Raw genomic sequence first — 16,462 nt, forward strand, 5'->3', positions numbered from 1 at the left:
AGACACCTTTTGCTCTGCATTCCAGAGACTCATGTGTTCCTTCTGTGGTTACTAAGGTACTTGTGAAGGAAAACAAGCTGTATCTTAAGGGATGGTGACAGACAGTTGGAATACTATGTGTGGATACATTTTGAAAGACCTTGCAGGAGTTTTTTTCCCCTGTCAAGTCTCAGACTCGGGATAAACTTACTTGCTCTCCCAGCTGGGTTTTGTGCTGTGCTTTCCAGAATGCCTAAGTCCTGCCAGTGAGCACACAGATCCATGGAGTGACCATGGAGTTACTGCAGAGTAAAACTTAAAAATACTGTACTGCCAACCTGCAAGTGCTCAAAAATCATAATCTCGCTCCCCTGCTCACCAAATGAAATGATCTGTCTAAAGCCCATAAGGTTAAATAATAATAATAAATGTCAGGTCCTTATTACTTTCTGGTTTTTGAGCCTTTAGAGTTTGTGATGTCAAGCTTTTCCCTCCCACAATCATAAGGGCTAGAAACTTGGAGTGTATTTTGTTTGTGTTTGATTTTAAATAAAAGCGAAGATTCTCAAGTAATCAGATGACTCCATGGGCTGAGATGTTAAGAAAAACCCTAAATATCCTGAGAATCAGGATCAAGTTGTGGGAGTGAGTAGCATTGAAGTAGCTTTTGTAGAGGAAGATGGATGCTGTGCTCCTACGCCCAGTCCACCTCTGCCCATTTGACCACGTATGACTCCTCCAGACTATTTTTGCTGAAGGCAAAAAATCCTTGGAACAGCCCTGGGCAGCAATAACACCCGCTGCTGGCCATAACCTGAGCTCTTGCTGAGCAGGAATGTTCAGCCAGTCTAAAACTCTCCACGTACTGCTGGCTCAAGTCTTAAATTAGCCTGTGGAGAAACAAGTGAAGTTTAGGTGGAGATTTATGCTTTGTTGGTACTTAACAAAGATAAACCCCAGCAAAGGTGCTGGGCTGAGAGCTCAGGGTAAGGACTGCCCATTGATTCGTTAATATCATTAGAAATGTTCAGAGCCTGACACTCTGCTTTTTAACTATAGCCCACATAATCCACTTCAGTTCAGAGCCTGAATGTGTCAAAGAAGAAAATACCAAACGAACTTTGTTTTAATAGGTGTTTATATATAGTTTGGATCCCTTCTCCTTTCTGTTAAAGCCAGAGCAAAAGCTGATCCTGTGCCATTCAGTCTTGCCAATGAGCTAACCTTGATTTCCAGTCTTGTTTTGTTGTTGTTGCTGAGATCAAATAGGCTCTTAAGGAGATGCTGGTGCTTTCCCTCCACCTCCCGCCTCTCCCCAAGCCAGTGGCATTCTTTTAAGTGGAAAATAATTGTCTGTGAGAGAATGCACCCTTTATCAAAGAGTAAAAATAGCCAGTAGAAATCCAACACCCAAGTGCTTCCCTCCATTACACAGTACATGGAGAGGAGGAAAGGAGAGGTGATAAGATTTGGAAGGAACTAACACACAATTGAGGTGAGTGAAGTAATGGTTCCATGAGACCACAGGAGGTACGCCATGCAAACACCATATGGTTGGCACTCCATGGATAAAGGCATTCACCTATGGTGGTAGGAAAAGGACTTAAGAAACTAGCTAGAGAGGTTTGGGGAGAGCATGATTATGCAGGGATGCAGCACCAGGGAGCAGCTGCTCAGTGTTGTATGTTCCTATGACTACATGGCATAAATAGGGTGGGAAAAGTTGGCAGACTTTATGATGCATCCCCCACAAACTCAGCAGGGAAAGGCAGGCAGACCTTCAGCACTGATCATTGCTACACTAATCACTTGGGTAGAAAATGTTCTGTGAGGATTAACAGCGGATGGTTAGATTCCCTAGCAATTCACCTAGCACCCTGTGGAATCCCTGAGAACCTAGGATAATGCGTACAAGGGGCTTACTTGATAAAGCTGATATCTCAGGTGGGTTTCAAGGTTATAGCAAAGCCTTCTAAACAGGATAGAGTGATTTAAATGAAGCTGATTTAAATCACTTTAAAAAAACCATTTAAAATCAGATTGAGATTTGTAAAAACTAATTTCAAATTTGTGCTACTGTAATTTTGTATTAGAAATGTATAACAAATTGAATTGTATATCTAATCTTAAATGCCACTCTTGGTGGGTTTTTTCATTTGAATTTTACAACTGTTATAAGCAAAACATGAAATATTGCAGACTAAGGCCCTGGTCCTGCAAACACTTAACTGGGTACCTAACTTAATTCTGGCAAATAGTCTCATTGACTTCACTGGAATTACTCATGTGCTTAAAGTTATGCAAATACATAAGGCTTGTGTTTGCAGCACTGGGGGCTAAAAATGTATTTTTATTACAAATGTATCTCTTAGTGGCATACAATATTTACTACTTCAAACCAAAAGCCATTCGCCAGCATCAACGCGTGGGGAATTTGATGGAGCCAGTGGTGAAAGGGGATCAGTCCCAGTAGCCAAGAATGGAGAACAAGTGGCAATAGGTAGCTCCTCCCCCTGGAAGTCTCTGGCATCCATTGGCCAGTTGGGGGAGAGGGGTGCTGATTTGCCAGCATTCCCCAGCTCCCAGGATTTAGCCCAGGCCGGAGACCATGTGGCTCTATTGGCTCTGTTCCAGTAGCCCACCCTACTCACTCAAACTAGGAATGGGAATCCACTCTGACATATTCTGTGGGTCTAGCCAATCACCTGTTTGGGGGTCATGAAGGAATTTTTTCTTTCGTGGGCTAATTGGCAGAAGGGGACCAGGGAGATTTCTGCCTTCCTTACAGCATCTTCAAGCCAGAAAGGGTTAAATAAACATGCTCTTAGTACCTAATTGAGGTAATCAAATGGTAGTGTTTATTCGTTGCAACTTGCGGCCAGTTTCCAGCATGGTTAAGAGCATAATACGAATCATTCCCAGAGGTAACAGACCTGACATTTTGGTGATAGTGCTAGGACTCAGAGAGAGCTAAGTGCTGGGGGTAGGCTGAGGAGAACCTATCCCATGTTATGGGTTATATGGTAAGGAGTCCTATAACCACCATCCCCGCCCTCCTCTGGGACCAATTAAATGCGTGGTGAGGTAGAACATGGGTGATGGACAGGTAGTATTCCTCCCCTTTGTTAAAGATTAATAAAAGTTGCAGCCTGCCACTTAATTCCATGTATCCACAATAAATTTGCTTCCATTTGAACAGCAAAAAGTTATCTAGACTTTCAATACTGTGGCAACACTATTGTGAACTTTTTTTTATGTTCTTAAGCCACAATTTCTGAAAACGGGAGCCTAAAATTATGTTCTCAGGTCCCTGTTTAGACACCTCAGGGTGGAATTTTCAAAAGCACCTGAGTGACTCGGATCACAGGTTCCATGGACTTCAAACGGCAAGCCTTGATGGAGGAGGATAAACTTGCTAGAGGCATTTCTGCTTTCTTGACTTCTTCAAGTTCAATATACCAGAAAGTGATATTCACAAATCCAGCATAGGCTATTTGCTTATCCATGTTGTGTTTGAGTTTGAGTTTGTGTTGCTCTGACTCTAAGGATGATGATGAGGCCCTTTCAGCACAGATGAACATTTAAGCCTGAAACTTATTAGCAGAAAAAAATCTCCCATGTAAAATCTGAAATTCTAGTAACAATTAAGACCCTAATTTAGAGAAAGAAGTACAAAACATACAGTTTAGCTATTGAAGACTATAAAATGGGGAAAAAAGTAAAGATTTAGTAAAATGTAAATTTAAATTTAAAAAGATCATTTTATATAAAAAAGATTTAAATTTCTAAAAAATGGGGGTTTTTTAGCATTAAGATTTTATTCTTTAAAACATCCCTAATTATGGCCCACGAGAAGTAGCTTATTATTATGGTAATTGAAAACAAAAGAAATTTCTGGGTTGGCATAGGAGATAGTGTAAATAAGGGGCTAAAGTCTGCTCTTGCATACATTAATCTAACCGTGCTGACTTTAGAGTTTCATCTGAGACTAAGAACAGGTCGTGTGTAGCTTGGGAGAGGCCAGCAAATATGCCAAAGTAAGTTTTATTGATTTCCTTTCTATCTCTAAGAAAAAGGTATCTGACAGCATGGGTAGATATATTACAACAAAATATATGTTTAATAGATTGTGGCCAGTCACCAAGGTTAATACTCAAGTGAAATAGTTATAGAAAAGAGAAAAGTACTATGGCTTAATGGATTGGAAATTGACTAAGGCCAAGAAACGGAGCAATCATAAGTGCAACCTTTAATGTTGGAAGGAACATGGTATTATGGGCTCAGTAAAACATCTGTTTCAGGAAACATATTTCATGTGTGTGTGTGTGTGTGTGTGTATGTATATATATATATATATATATATATACCTGGATGTATATATATATATATATATATATATATACCTGGAGAATTCTGTTCAATGAAGAGATCCATGTACATTTAGGACATTGAAATGAAAATATACCACACTGATGTATTCATTTTTTATTCAAAGGAGCTAGGAAATATCTGATTGAAACCCTAGCTTTTAATAATTTTAAAGAAGCCACCTTGTACGTATGAGATGGGGTGCTGCCTGGAGTGAGGGCACATGAGGCACCAGTGTAAGAATATTACAAATTAAAAACACAGACACATATTGTGTAATATCAGGCTTGATAAGAAAAAATCCTATTAAATTGCAGAGACTGAGTAATCCTAGTGATTGCATGGTTTTTAATCCTATTAATTACACAGTCCCCAAGACATTCCAACTTCTTCACCAAACTCCACGCCTCAACATCAGAGTGACACCACAGACCCCATCCATTCCTGCCTCCCAGGAATCAGGCAGTGGAATAGTTGAGATGGTGTTTCCAACATCATCCTCTGTCAAACCCATGAATCTGAGGCCCCTCCTCTTCAGCACCGCAAGCCATGCTCTCAGACTTCCAATCATCCATGTACCGTTTTATTTTCTGGTGCACATTATTGTACATTACCTGTTCTTTCTGAAGACCACCAGTTCAGTCACTTCCTTCCTTCTCCTACAACTGTTCCCGTAACAGGAGAGCACTATTTCCTGTAGCACTCATATAGACATGGCTAGTATGCTTTTATGCACACCATGGAGCTAGGTCTTCAGCTGGTGTAAATTGTTGCCCAGCCACCTAGCCAGCTAGTGTGTACACATCACTCAGTAGCAACTACTAATCCAAGTTGTACTTTGCTATGGCCAAACACAATCAAATAATGTGTTATGGAAGCCCTCCCTGACCCATATCTCTACTAAGAGGAGGGTGCCTGGTTTTGTTAAGTGGTAGAACAAAACCCGTTTTCTCCAGAGACTCTAACACAGGGTTCTCAAACTTCATTGCACCACGACCCTTTTTTGACAAAAGTCACTACACAACCCCAGGAGGGAGGACCAAAGCCTGAGCCCACCCATACCCCACTACCCGAGGCAGGGGGGCCAAAGCTGAAACCCGAGCCCCACCACCCGAGGCGGGGGGCAAAGCTGAAACCCGAGCCCCACCACCGAGGCAGGGAGGCCAAAGCTGAAGGCCAAGGGCTTCAGCCCCAGGCAGGGGGCCTGTAGCTTAAGCCTTGGAAACCAGGGCTGAAGTCAAAGCCTGAGCCCTGCTGCCCATGACTGAAGCCCTTGGGTGGAGCTTTGACCCTGGGCCTAAGCAAGTCTAATGCCAGCCCTGGCAATACCATTAAAATGGCGTCCCGACCCACAGTTTGAGAACCACTGATAGGCAAAGCCACAGAGGGGTAACCACTCCCACCCATTCTGTCCGGGGACTTTACAGTTCTCTGGTTCACAGGACTATCTTTTGGCTAACAGTTAGCCCAAAGTATTCCCCAAAGAAGGTTCAACATGTAGAAAATCTCTCCATAATTTTAAATATATGCAACTTTCTTTTCTTAAATTGTTTTGAATGTTTGCACAAACTGGTGATTTATTTGAGCAGCTTGGGGATATTTTTTAATAAATACGTATGATTAAAAGCCCAGGATTTATGCTGGTTGTTTTGCTACCTCTGCCGCTGTTGGTGATACTATCCTTTTCATGCCTTCTCCACCAGTTACTCCCTTAGCAACTCTTCCATGAATGACCTGCCCCTGTGGGCATGTCTGAGAATGATGCCCCAGCTTGACAATGTGGGCATGGCCTCAGGTCCCAGCAGATAGCAGGTATTTCTATTCATGTCCACAGGTCTGCTTCACTCTGCTGTTCCCACATGCTGCTGTAGCAACTGTGCGACCCATCACGTTCTTTTGATGGTTGTCACTTATGCTTTAAATAGCGATACATATTCTGGGCCTAGCAGGGAATGTTTTAGCTGTTGTCTTTCATGTCATTTGTTTTGATCTAACTCTTTTCAACTGTCAATAATTTAGAGATCTTTGTAGCTATCCAATGTCCAGTATACCAGGCTCCTTTCTCTCTCTCTTTCTCCTTGGGGAGGGAGAACAAAAACACTTGAAGGGTAACATTTTTACCTCTCAGCCTGATGTATCAGTATGCAAGCAAAGTTGAGCAGATGCGTATATTAACATTTAATTGAATTTATAACACACTGCCACATGTTACATGCATTAATAATAAGCATTAACCAAAACAAAAGAAAACATTATGCATTATGCCCTAAAGTAGCAGTGTAACATCTGCAAGAGAAAAGATCCCTCAACAGCTACAGACATTGCTGCAACTGGGACAAGGGCTGGAAACCCGTTGGTGTTTTATTTTTTACCCTTTCATCTTCCAAATTGGAAGTGGAATAAAAGGCTGTTCAACTTCATTTCTCTTCAGGGCCTAGGATGCAGGCCTAGCCTGGGAGAGGACATCTGTACTCTGGGGAAAAACAAAGGGAAATCACAATGAGTCTCATGGTATTTTGGAATTCTCTTTCAGAAACCGGATTACAGAAATAAGCAGCTCTACAGGAGATGGGCCTGATCCGAAGCCCGTTGAAGTCAACCATGGGTCTTACTTGGACTTCAGTGGACTTTGGAATGGGCCCAAGGTGAAAGAGAGACAGTCTCTGATGTTCAGAGCACAGATGTAGTCATGGAAGATTGTAGGTGAGGGGGAATGGCCAAAGGGATCTAATTCTGCTGTCGTTAGTGGATAGGGCTGATATGGGTTCGTAGACAGCCAGAAAACTGGAGATTCCAAGGGGCCTGGATTTACTGGTGGCTAGTTTTTCATTATGTTAAGAATTTCTGCAATTGCCAGGACAGCCCAAATCTGGTGAATAATTTATTTGGTATTCAGAAATTGCCTGTCTCCACATCAGTGTCAACTTTAGGCTTTGATTGCTCTCTCTGAGAGCCTTCTCCTCACCCACTGACTGCACACGTTGTGGGTTAAAACCTGTCACAGACTCAGCCTTGAATTAGCCAATAGAAACTGACATTTCTAATATTCCAAGAGTCACATAAGGTCAATTAGAACCCATCATTGCACTATTTTTCTGCTGCCTGTGTAGCCCAAAGTGGTCCAATGTGCTTCAGCAGCAGCAGTGGGAACAAGAAGTTGTGGGGTACAATCTGCCGCAAGTTGGGAGAACAACATCCTGGTTCCCGCCAGGAAGTACCCTCTGCCCTTGCAGCAGGACATTTTAGCACTGAAGCTGGGAGCATGAGGCAAGCAAAGAGGAGGCTGCTGGACTGTCATCCTGTTCTATGATTCTTTGCAGAACAAAACTTTGCTCCTGGTGGTTTGTCTGAGTGGGTCTGCTCTGAGGTGGCGCACACTGACACACAGCATAAAGCACCTTGAGGCACCCAAAGTGGTGTGAAAAGCAGTGTCAAGACCCATCCACCTCCCCTCTATGCTGAGTTGAGGTTTTGGATGGTCTCAATGCAGTCAACTGTCACATATTTTCTTGCTATTTAAAATCAAAATACACTGTATCAGAAATAACCATGCACTTGTTTTTATTTTTTCACATGTATAAATTTAGATCTATTATCTTGTCTCTTTCCATCACATCAGTATGTTCCTTACATTTTTTTTAAAAAAAGATCTTTTTGATAACTCTGCAGACTGAAAATGAAGACGAGTGATCTAGATAGCAGCGAGGAGAGGAACAGCTGCTTAATAATAATAATAAAAAAAACCCCACTGGAATTATTGAGCTGTCCCTAAACTATTGATGACCCATCGAACAGATATATAGTTGTTTTATTTCAACTTTACATGCAGTGTTGATCACAGCAAGCTCAGTTTTGAAGTCAAAACAGGAGTATGTTAGCGGTATGTCATGTCTGCAATCTGCTTCCGCATTGCCAGCGACTGGATAATGCAGCGTACAGCAGAAGACATGCCAAGAGGCATTAAATGGACACCTTTTTCATCCCTTGAAGACCTGGACTTTGCAGATGATGTCACTCTCCTATCATATACCCAACACCATATACAAGAAAAAACAACTCGATACAATGCATTCAGCCAGCAAATTGGACTGAAAATCAGTCGCAGTAAGACAGATATCATGACCCTTAATATTGCCTCACCATCACTAGTATGGATAGAGGATTATGTTCTCACCAATGTAGAAACGTTCGCATACTTGGGCAACAGCAGCAGCCGGGATGGTAGAACAAGCTAGGACATCCGAAACAAAATCAGTAAAGCCAGGAACACCTTCAGGAGCTTAAATACAGTCTGGAAATCATCAAAAGACAACACCAAAACCAAACTCAAGAATTATTAACATTACTTTATCGTGCAGAATGCTGGGGACTGAGAAAGTATGACATGTCCAAACTGTCTTAGAAAAATCCTCCGTATCTTTTGGCCCAGAACAATCTCAAACCAAGATCTATTGACACAGTGCAGCCAAGAGGACATGAGCACCATCATTGCCAGGAGGCGTTGGAGATGGATTGGCCATGTGCTTCGGATGGAAACTGATTCCGTCACCAGAGTAGCAATCAGATGGACACCTGAAGGCAAGCGAAAATACAGCCACCTGAAAACAACATGGCGAAGAGCTGTGGAAGTCAAACTGAAAAACTTGGGGCACAGCTGGGCAACCATCGAAAGACTTTCCAGAAACAGACAGGCGTGGAGGAGCTTCGTCACTGCCCTAAACGCCAGAGACAAAACAAGAAGATGATGATGATGGGGAAACTCTCAATAATACTTCACTCTGTTGGCAATGGTACAGTGTCATCTGTCTGCAATGATTTCTAAAATACCCATTATGTGGGTACAAAATCTTTAAGGGACTGCAAGCAGAAATAACTAGATAAGTGGTGTTTTGTAATGACGATAGTTCTGGGAGCTGTGAAGAGCCCCATTCAGTTTAGTGAGGTGTCCTGGGCCATGTGATAATATTTTAAATGTCAACATTGTTAACTCTTTTACTTTTGATCAAAGCTAGTGAGAAAGGAGGACCCTACCCTACTATGCAGATCTGTGCAATTTACTGTGAGTGACAGCTCATTTTGGTGTCACAAGTGGGTGAAAATATTGTTTAAACATCACAGAATGAGTATTTGCAGCTGTAATTCAAAGATGCTGGGAAATGATGGATAAAATTGTTCTTCTTAAAATAATTTATACATTTCTGTTATTTGATTTGCTACCTATATTGTGTTTGAGTGACCTTTATGTCAGAACTGCCAAATTCTTGAGCTTGATAAAATATTTTTTATCCAAGTCATGAAGCTTCTGAATTCTGAGCGCGTATTTGCCTCTTCTAAATCAGATATTTCTTGGCAATTGCTTTCACAAGGCCATTCAGCTCATTATACTCTAGCTTTCAAGGATCTATTTTGATATCTTTTCACTGGAGTTGATAAGTCGTTTCTATATGTTTCATAGCCATTTTAAAAAGGGATGGGTCTTTCTTTTTTGGAAGAATTGGAGATCTAGAACTGCCAATTTCAAGCAAGTTGAGCCAGACTCTCGGATGGTATAAATCCACCCAGATCCACTGATCTGTCAAAGTCAATCGAGTTATGCAGATTTACAACAGCTAGGTATCTATCCTGTAGTTTGTTTTGTCTCTTGTCATTTAGAATCTGCTTCTGTGAGTAAATTTATTCATTTGCAAGCCATATTTTCTGGGTAAATAACTATTGTTTCTATATATATGTAATTTAATTCACTGACAGTGACCTTGCCTGGCATTTGTATTTTGGCATCTGTTTATTAATATAAAAACATATTGGACCAAATTCTTCCCAGAAATAGATACATTCCTCCCCCGCCCCTCCCACAGAGCTACCATAGCAATCATCAGCTATTGTCCATGTGTATCAGTGAGCACAATCTGACCCATTCTTTCTAAGGTTCTGAAAGGTTTGGGTAGGCAGTGAGTATTTTGCTATCTGCCAAAGACTTTGGGAAGGATTGATGCTGTTCCTAGGAATACCATCCTCTAAAGCAGTGACCTTCGGGAATGCTCTGGGCTGCTGTGTTTGGCATGGTTGTTTGCTTGCTCTGTGATACGATTGTCAGAAGTACCTCTTCTTGATATAAGACTACTTATGTACGACATGTCCAGTTAGCTAGTATATAAGACTATGCCGCTGTTTGGGGGATATAAATGGAAACATGCTGATTTCAACGTTATCCGTGCTCCCTCTTACAACTGATCTGTAGGCCCCTTCCCTGTTCTCCCTCAAATAATCTTCCGAAGAACCACTTCTGCCACATTATCCATAAGAAATCGGCCAACTAATAATAGCATGATGGAGAAACTAGTGTGGATACTGGTACTTGCATGCATTTTCCATTATTTTATTATTATAAATATATTTGTATAAAAGCTGCATATATTTGAGGGCATCTCTCTCCCCCTACCTTCAGAATATCAAGTGGCTTCTTACACTAAAAGCTTTATGCAGCAGGAACCATGTTTTTATGTCTGTGGTACTATATGTGGCACAATGAAACTCAGATCATGTTTGGAGCCTTTGGGCTCAATTGTAATTTAAATATTAAATAATAATGGGTCACCCGGCCGGTGGAAACTGGTGTCAATTCATTGGCTTCAATGTATGCTGAATTTCACCAGCAGAGTATCTGGCCCAATGTCTCTACTAATCACGCCAAAGACGTATGCATTGCTTTGCTTTGGCTTCATTGAGAGATGGTAACTGAGGGATTGTCTACACTGCCCTGCAGTTCAAATTTTGAGGGTGCATATAGCAGTTTGTGCCAAAGTACAGCACTGTAACTCCACTATGTAGAAGATAAAAAGATTCCTAGTCTGAGTTGACATAGTCATCTTTTCAGGACTGCATTAATGCAAAGCAGGAATCTTTTAGGTCGCACCCACAGCATCCACACTGGGGAGTAACAGTGCACCACTATTCATGCCCACATAGTCCGAACTGCAGAACAATGTGGATATAGCCTCAAAAAAACAGATATGTTGTGATTGTGCATATCATCTGACATAAAAATGTAAACAAACTGCTCATTTAAAAAAAAAATCAGCGTGAACTGGGCAATTTTCCTTAAAAACATAATAATTTGCCACAAACCATTACCAGAAATAGATGTTCTGTGATTGGCACATTCTTACTACCAAGTTATTTACCTAAAATTAAAATCACTTAATGAACATTAAGTACAAGCCAGTTCATTAAAGCTTTGAGGTTTCCTCACAAAAAGTAGATTGGAACCTGTATAACTTAGTCTTGCAAGGTCACACTGTAATTTCTTAACAGAAAAAAAAACCAGAATAGGTCACTGTTCAGTCATTAGGTTATTTCTTCTTTTTAGGACATGGTGTACTCCATAGAATACAGAGATGGTGTGTGTTTTACAGTAAAGAGGAGCAGTAAGGGCAGCCAGCACCTCCCTCGGCCTGCACCGCTTCCAGCAACTCCCATTGGCCTGGAGCAGTGAACCGCGGCCAGTGGGAGCCGCGATCGGCCGGACCTATGGACGGGGCAGGTAAACAAACTGGCCCGGCCCGCCAGGGGCTTTCCCTGCACAAGCGGCAGAACAAGTTTGGGAAACACTGCTCTATACTATAGGATGTGAAGATGTGATTGAATGTGTGTGATTCCTGTATAATGCAAAATATACATTACATATATAAATTAAATATTAAAAGTAATCAGTTACAAGCTGCAAAATCTGACTTTCTTTACCTGCCTAGTAGAGCTGGTCAAAACAGAGTGGGAAATTCCTGAAAAATTAAGAAATATGTTTTCCTTTTTCTGTCTTGCCATTCAAATTTCAATGAAAATTTGCTCCGAATTTTGAAATTTATATGCATCTTTTTTTTTCTTTTTGTCTCTTCAAAATTTCAGTTTTTGTTGAAAACTTTTATTGGAATTCTGGACTCAGAAATGTTGGCCGTCTGTGCAATCTATTGGAGTAGTGAAATCTTTGAATGCTTTATGTCACATGTGAGTTGCTGATAAATGCTGTGAAAGTAGCCCAAGGCAGGAAATGCTGGAGATGATATAAAGAAATGACTGTATCTCATCATGCGTATTACAAAAATTCCATAGAGCACCATATGTCTGATTTCAATGAGCTATTCCTAATTTTGGGACAAAATCTTGGCTTGCTCTCCACCTATTTTGTAACTAACGAGGCAAGGCATCCCCTTTCTGCCCTACACGAGATACCTGCATTGCAAGTAGTAAGGCAGTAGGGGGAACCAGCTATCACTGGACTGCTACCCCGCTTCCCAAGCAGCTGAGCAGAGAATGAATGGACTCAGGCAGGCAATGGGTACAGTCTTGAGGGTAAAGCTCCGAAGTGACATCCAGAGGGAAGTAATCTGTGCCAGACAGTGCCCTATTCCTCCCAGCTGTCCCGAGAGCAAGATAGGAGCTGGGGATCAAATTGTGACTTCACAGTTGTGACCCAAGGCTGCGCCGTTATGTGTTGCTCATTGCTATGGGTCGAGATTAAATTCTCAACCTAGGCATTAGGTCTGGTTTCAATAAGGCACTTTAGTGTGTGAAGTCGATGGGACTACTCGTGCTAAAGATAAGCATGTGGTGCAGCGGTATGCTGGATCGAGGGCTTATGTCAGTGTGAGTCCAGAATGAATCTCTAGGTCAGTTGATGTATTTTTTTCTATGGATTCTGTGAGGAATCCATCTGATTGAGACAGTCGGATGTTTGTCATGCTGCAGTTGAAACAGCAGCACACTAGGTTGACATGTAATGGTAAACTAGAGCGTTTTATCTGAAAATATTTCAGATTGCAACAAATAATTCATAAATGGCCCTTAGGATTCATGTCTTTGTTTTAGATTAAGACTATTTTATTGCCATCGACTCCTTTCTATAAAATAATTGCTTTTCTTAAATAATCAAATGGAAAAATGTTTGATTTATACTCTACAGAACTGTGGAGTTTAGTGAAATAGAACAGTGTGATTTACTCTCATTGTAATAAATGTTTCCACTGTAAATTACACTTGGAATATATTTTAGTTTGTTTAGAGCAATGATTTCTTTTCTTCTTTTCGTTATGTATCTTGTCAGCTATAAATCTATGTAGAGCATTTGTCACAAAACAATATGACCTCGATCCTCAGCTGGTGTAAATCAGTGGAATTTTGCTGAACTCAAGGGAGAGGTTATTTTTAGAGGTGGGCCTTCAGTACTGGAAAATGCTTTCCCTGGTGGTTTGGCATAACCCTGATTTTTTGACATTCAAGCCACATACTGAAACGTGACTGTTTTTTCAGACTCTTACTGGAAGTGTGATCTGGGAGTATGTTTATAGTCTATTTTGTCTACTGGAAAAGCCTGTTTTGTCCAGCTTCTATTACATTTTTAATCTTTGGTTCATTGTTTCAATCTGCACATATGCCTAGTCCTATAGGCCCTAATTTAGTAAAGCACGTCCGTATGTGCTGAGTGATTTGGAGAGACAAGGTGGGTGAGTAACATGTTTTATTGGAGCAACTTCTGTCAGTTCTGACGAGCTCTCACAGATCTCCCCTTCAGGTCTCTTCTTCAGCTCGGCATAAGCTCTAAAGCTTGTCTCTTGCACTAACAGAAGTTGCTCCAGTAAAAGATATTACCTCACCCATCTTGTCTCGCAATATCCTGGGAAAAGCGCGGCTGCAACAACACTGCAAAGAACTTAAGTGTTTCACTAATTTTGGGTCATAAGGCCAAATCCTTTAGTCCTTATAAAATTCCCATTCACACTGATGGGAGTTTTCCTGAGTAGGAGACAAAAAATGTGGCTTGTAGTGAAGCTGAAATATAAATAAATACTGTCAATTGTCCTTTTGTAAAAAGTTATGTCACAGATGACACAGACTCCTGCTGGGCTGATTTCCACCTCCTACCCTAATGTAATGCAATTTTAGTGCCTTTGCTAAATTGCTCTTCATTTGGCTGTCTGTGCATAAGAACTCATTGTCACCGGATCTATTTGAATGCTAATGTTTAATACTGATCACTGTGAGTGCAGGTTGTACCATCCATTGCATAACAAGTAAGCCCTGCTGATTGATAGAGTTGCTGTGCACATAATTGGGGGGAGGCAAATTACATGGATTTACAAGCAAATTACCTGACTATCCCAATGTAACTATTGAATGTGTTGTTCAAGAAGGAAATAATATTATTTGGAAGTATGCAGTACAATACTAGCTTTGTATGGAAAATAGTCTGTCATCCTGAGGATGAGAGTCTGGGCTTAGGTACTGTGGGGTTTCAGTGGAATTATATTTTTGGTATTCTTGACAGATTCCAGTATTTCTTAAATTTAAAAACAACTGTATTGGGTTTGGATTGGTACTAGTCAGGGCCATAGTGGAGGTCAAGTCTCTGTCACTTCTTTTCTGAGGTATAGCATCTCTGACTAGAGTAGGGGTTTGATTTTATTCATTTTTGGTGGAGAAGAAATGAGTGTCAGTGTTGTGAACCTCTAGAATTTATGAATATTTAGAATTAATTAAAATTGCACAGCACGTTTTATAGGTGGGTGGGAATCTGGCTGCATGTAGTGTATAAGAGGCATGGTAGATAGGACAAACAGTAGCATTAAATGTGGGTGGAATTGGGAATAAAGGGAATTGAAAATACGGAGATTAAATAGGGCCAAGTCAGATCGTGTCTCCTGGGTCTGCCTGCAAATACGATCCTCCTTCTACAGGTCTTCCTGTGCCACTGTGGAAGGCACAAGGGTTGTCCGCTTGTTGGCACTGTTCTCCCCTATCTCCAGGCCCCATGAGGATCCTCTGCAAACCTGAGGATCCATAGGTGGGGAGGGGCCAATCCAGGTTTGGAACTGAGATGGCCTGAACATCATCCTCCCACCATCCCCATGGGGAATCTTCAGAAAAGCTAACACAGCCTCACCTTTGAAAGGCAGATCCAAGGGTATCCATGAGCTGAAGAGTCTCTGGCAGTGCAGCTCCATTTCAGGAGGTACAGTAGGGCAGCTGGGGGCCTCTGAGTCAGTGCAAAAGAAAATATTCATTTCCATGAATATCCCAGAGGATCCACTGAGATCTTCCTGGATTTGGAGCCATACCCTGTATTGCTTCTATGGGCTGAGGCAACTTCTCCACCAACATCTCTGATGGAAGCACTCATAGGTGTCTCTGCATGGGACCCATGGAGTTTTCCTCTCCTCGCTGCATTCCAGTCCCCCACTCAGTGAAGAGTTAGATTGTTTGGGGACACCATTTCTTATAGGTCATTCATCTCAAATTAAATTAATATACAATACTTTAAATAAAGAAAAAAAACATAGCAAGAGCATAAAGAGAGAGATACAAGCAAACTTTACTGGCTTGTCAGAGGATGGCTGGCTCCTGTGAATACAGGGGGTATGGCTCCCCTGAGCCAGAACAGATGTTCCCAATTCAGCCAATTAAGAGGACGGAGCAGCACTTGGGACTATAAAGGATTAAGGAAGCCACTGAAAGGGGTTAGGAACAGAGAGACCAGGTGAGAGTTGGTCAGGAAAGTCAGGAGATATCAGAACTCTTCTACCTGTTTGAGTTCCTTTCCATCCACAAACATTTGCATTTGTAGTTCAGTTTCCTACCTTCAAAATCTTGGTTTTCTCTGAATTTACTTTCAATCCATTTTTGCTGTTTCTTGTTCTACCTCTGAGGTAAGGGCTATCCCTCCGTTCCACATCATACTTAGTAAAGCAATGTCTTCGGCAAACTCAAGGTTGTGTAAGTGGTTTCTGTTAACTCATTTCACATTGTCCATTATGCCTTTTGTTGCCCCTTTCATCACCCAGTCTATTGCCAATGCACAGAGAATTGGTATTAACACACTTCCTTCCCTAACTCTAGTCACAATACTCAACCACTCGCTCATGCCTGTAGGTGATACTGCACATCTACTTCCATCATATAAACTCCTTACTATGCTGATCAGCTTGTCTGGTATTCCGTAATTTATCATGTCAAAAGTTGTTTAAAAAGAACAAGTTAAAAAATAGTAATCAAAATCGACCTTTTTCCCATAAAAAGTTTAGGTTTTGATTAATCGTATTCCAAAAAAAAAAGTTTTTTGTCAAAA

The sequence above is a fragment of the Mauremys mutica genome, chromosome 9, assembly GCF_020497125.1.
Source record: "Mauremys mutica isolate MM-2020 ecotype Southern chromosome 9, ASM2049712v1, whole genome shotgun sequence".
Lineage (NCBI taxonomy): Eukaryota > Metazoa > Chordata > Testudines > Geoemydidae > Mauremys > Mauremys mutica.